Below are 5,282 nucleotides of genomic sequence, written 5' to 3'. Positions count from 1 at the left end.
GGTACTAAAACGATTAATTTATAATTTAGAAATTAAGCCTAATTTAAATCACAATTAGAGCACAGAGAAACAATAAATAGAGATGTGCAAATTGCTTGAAAATTTTTGGAAATCTTTCTCAAAGGAATTATATTTCTTTATGAATATAATAAATAATAAATTTATATATAAATAAAATAATGAATTAAAGGAACAAATTTTGACCATTGTACGCATGTAAATGTATCATTACATATAAATGAAAACCTAAATCCAGATTATCCCTTTTTGATTCGAAAAATAGTAGGCATATTACGAATTGATATATTAGTTTTAAATAATACTTATATAATTCTATGAATATATAACTATGTGTCTATGTATTCCTCAGTTAGTTATGTTATGAATGTAGAGTACAAATATTATTCCGATTTCTGTCGGTGTTGGTGAGTTTCTTATAAGAATCGAGTTCACCTTTCTAATTCCAACTTTGAAATCACTCCCATGCAACACAATGCCTCAGTACTCTATTTATAATTTACAAACACATCGAAAATAATACAGATATATAAATCTACATACATAATCTAGAAGAATTTCAAATAAAAAGATTATTTTTTGTCTCGTAACATCGTGGAACATGATTTCGGACGAATATCTTTGGTATATTATAGGTGGTTATTGATTTGCTCAATGATTAAAGGAAATGTGGTAAAAATTTATTCTTATTATTATTTTTTCTTCATTTTAAATAGTATATAGGCGTTACATGAAATAATAAACTTTTCAAATTGAATTTTAAATTAATTATTGAAATATTTATAATTAATCATTTATTTGTTGTTGCATGAATCGCCAAATATTAAAAAAAAAGTATAATTGCCTATTTGTAATTTTCATTTTTAACTTCCTGAAGGAGAAGTTTATGTTTTCATCAAAAAATTCGATTGGCTAATTTTTCGTTTTCACGACGTTTCAAGCCATTCTGAATCGAATGAGACCAAATTTGGAAAAAGTATGTGTGTGGGTGTGAACAGATATTTTGCCGTAAATCGACGTTTTCTCAAAAACGATTTCAAAAATTCAAATCAAAAAGCCATTCGATGTATCTCGACGAGGACTAGCGTTTCTCAGTATTGTGCGACGATCTACCAAGCCGTTTCTTTATAATTTGGCAAAAAGTGTTAAACTTTTCGTCCACATTTAAGCTCATTTTACCGAATCGATTTTAAAAAATCAAAAACTGTTCGAAAAATATTAGTTGAGAATGATACTGATTAGTTTTAGGTGAAAATCTACCGAGTCGTTTTCTTGTAATTAACTGTTGAAAAAAAATTTAAGCCAATTTTTATGGAACTTTTTTTGACGATATATATTATGGTCTTATAGAACTTACTGAAATATTACGGCCTTACGACAAGTAGTTAAATTTTAAAAATTCATCAAAGTTTGAGAAAATGAGAAGTTTTTTTGACGTTTGCTAAAATTAAAATTAGACGATTTACTTGATATAACGATAGAATACTTGGTCTTAATGAACATACTAAACCATTAAAGACCTACGGAAACTGGTTCAATTATAAAAATTGTTGGTTTGTAAAAATTTGCTTTTAGAAAATATTCCGAGTTAACGTGTTCGTTCGTTTTCAATTATGTGTAATAAATCCACTTGGAATACTTTTAATCACTCATAAATTAATTTATTTTTTATTGATTAAGTCGATTATTCACACATATTGGGAAGTTTATGTAACTTGGCTCAAGGCAAAATACCAATATCAACTAGTTTATATTTTAAATTTAAAGAGTAAATACAACAAATTTGGTACATGTTATTATAATAGACATACTGAGAAATAACATATCCAAATTACAGTGAACTTGATGGGACATGGATAAATTAATTTATTGAAAAAATCAAATAATTTGTTATATTTTTTAGTATAAAAATAATTTTAGTAGCAAAGTATTTATAGAAGTACTAACCAAACTAACTGGATATTATAAAACCCTTGACAATGACAATATCGAGACAAAATTATATATATAAAATCAAATAATGTTGAAGTATCTGCAAATCTTAATATTTATGTCTTTAATGTAATAGATCTTATTATTTTTAGAATTCGTAAATGATTTATCTTCCCATAAAATTAATCTGCAACTCACCAGTAGCCATAAAATAATCTACACTTAATTCATATTCACAAATTATTCTGGAAAGCCTTCGACGAAGTACATGTAAAACTCCAAACTTTCAATCTCTACCAAAACCAGTTCTTACTTGAATGCACAGAATGAAAGTTTTCGATTGATTAATATTTTTATCAAAACAACTTATCGTCCGTAAATCAAATACAATCGTTATACAAATGAGTCTAAATCGCATAATTTTATTATAAATAGTGAATGAAAAGTGCGTGAAACCTTTTTCTGTGCCAGAAATGTTTTAGAGCGTAAAAAAAGACTTAAGAATAGTCTCTTATTACCGGTAATGATATGGCATTCAAATCATTTCGATTTCGAATCAGATACGACCTTTATAAAAAAAGGCAACATGTTATTACTGTTACAGGAGTTCATACACGAAAATAAGTGTATCGAACTCGGTAGTAGTAGGTACATGGATTCAGAAGCAATTGGTAGTAAACTAGTGGTGTATGACATCGTCTTAAAGGCATATTGCTGGAACTTCCTGTACCGTAATGAAATGTTCGAGGAATATTAAATGTTTTTAAATAGATTATTATAAATTTTGTAACTTAAATATGTTTACAGAAAAGTAAATAAACAAAATTTAATCAATAAAATTTAAAATAAAGGACATTGTCAAATATTTATAAGAATTATTTAAACTGAAATGCAAAGTTAAAATTATTTATTTGAAGTATATAAGTAAGTTTTAGAATTTTAACTAGAATTAAAATAAAAATTCAAATAATTTTCGATATACAAAAAAAATTTTTTTGAAAAAAAAAATCCCCAAAAGCAATCGTTTCGCCAACAGAAGCATAAAGTTTTTTGAATCATTCAAATCGGATTAGTTCTATCAAAAACTGCCATTCTTTGCACATTTAATTTCGTATCTCCTAAACGGCTGAACCTGTCTTTGCCAAAATCCAAATCGGAAGCTCCGTTCTCTCAAAAACTCAATTTATATTTTCTGCACTATTTGCTCTGTATCTCCGAAATGGCTGGACCTGTCTGTGCCAAAACTAATCAACACATCTCCATATCAATAGGAATCAAATGTTTTTTGAATCATTTAAATCGGTTGATCCGTGCGCCCGAAAACGTGGAATTTGTATCCATACATACATACATACACACACAGACATCCATTTTTTTTGAGATATTCCAAAATGTTCAGAAACCTTCAAAACGTGAAGCAATGCAAAAATTTTCAATTTTGATTTTTGGACGATTACAATAACTTACCCTACGGGAAGTTAAATATCCTATATCGAATCATTTTATGTAGAAATTAATCATATTTTACAAAAAAATAATTCAGCAAATCAATCTTTAGTTATTACGTTTATCTCCTAATTATTTTTTGGTTAAAAACGTAAACTAGCAAAAGCTAGTCCTGATCCAATCCCAACCTCGACCAGCTAGATATCAAGCAGCATGATATCAAATTTCAACTTTTGGTTATAGATCTCAAATATAATCGCAAGTAAAAATCAGATCAGATATAGATCTGACGCGATTTTTAAATAGATTTTCATTTTCCAAATATTTTTTGTCATAGGAGCTTTAAGAAACAATAATATATAAATAATTTATTCTAAATTACTCATTTAATTTCACAATTGTAAATAATTCGATTTTAGTGTACAGGTTGTCATAAAAATCGTCCTGTCATGTTATAAAATGTCATAAAAATTATCCTGATGGGCTGTTGAAAAAATGATTATTTTCCGTCTATCCTCATTTCATTCAAAATTTCAAATAGGGTTATTGAACCAGAAACTTCTATTCATTGTATTTTTTATCATTTTAAAATGCTGTTTTTAAAGTTAGCAAGAATAAAAAAATAAAATGATATATAATAGGCAGGCAAAAATTAATAACATATTGCAGAATTCTACATTACAAAGAAATATTTCCAAAAGCAAAATTTTCATGATTGAATTTTGCAATTTTTAAAAACGTAAAAAAATAGATATTGATTATATTGTTTAACCTTAAAATTAAGTTAAATTTGTGTTTCGATTGCAACTTTTATTTCTGCTACTAAAAATAGATTTAACGACTTTAAAATCAATTATTCACCGATACGAATAACCAAGTTTAGTTCATTAATATTATCTTAAGTATATAAAAGAATTTACTCGTAGCTGTTAGCAAAAGCCTCAACAGAGAAGAATGTTAATAAAAAATTCGGGATGTGGCAATGTTAAAAAATTTTGCTCAATATTTATGTAATTCTAAGAAATAAAGCGATTATTCTGATCGAGTTACCTTGGATAACATGACTAACAAACATTCCCCAAAAGATATAAATTGTAAAAAGTTTATAAAGGTATTTTAATGACGCAAAAGACCTTAGTTTTATTTTACTTGTTATTCGACGATATTCCTGGATTATTTTGTGACTGTGACATTTCTTTTAGGAAATTCCCAACGTAAATATAGATATATTATTAACTTTCCGTAGGTTAAGTTATTGTAATCATCCAAAAATGAAAATAAAAAAATGAAAGAATATAATACGATGTCATACATCACTAGTTTCATATAGAAATAAGATATGGAAAACGTGCACTTCTGTCAAAATTTAGTACATATATTTGCATTCTCGATTTTTTATTGGAATTGACCAATAATATTTTTAGAACTTCAGAACTTTCATTTTAAATCACAGCATATTAAAAATCAATCTTACTCATATTAGAACTTTTTATAAATTGCAAAAATAATTCCCATTATTAATTAAAAACAATAATGATCAAAAATTAATGATTTTGTTTTGAACTCTTGAGTTTGAAGTAATTTTTATAAACGACACTGTCATTAATTCTGCAACGTCATGTAAAAAAACATATAATACTGTTAAGAACCCAAATTAATTATTAATTAGTAACATTGCAGATCGTTCTGCAAATTAAAGTGAAAATTCAGACATTAGTGTTAAATTTAGGAGGTGAAGAGCAAAATTTCTAAACTAATCTTGTACATTTTCTCTAAATTGTTATCTATGTAACGTTTCTTAAAAATTTCATTAAGATCACGCTAAAAATTGCTATAATTTCAATAAAATCTACGAACTAACTATTAATTAACCACTTAATTATTCA

This window comes from Ctenocephalides felis, unplaced genomic scaffold, assembly GCF_003426905.1.
Source record: "Ctenocephalides felis isolate EL2017-DRISC unplaced genomic scaffold, ASM342690v1 CF-g0.4_SCAFFOLD_01886, whole genome shotgun sequence".
Taxonomy (NCBI): domain Eukaryota; kingdom Metazoa; phylum Arthropoda; class Insecta; order Siphonaptera; family Pulicidae; genus Ctenocephalides; species Ctenocephalides felis.
Note: the sequence above shows the minus strand (reverse complement) of the source record.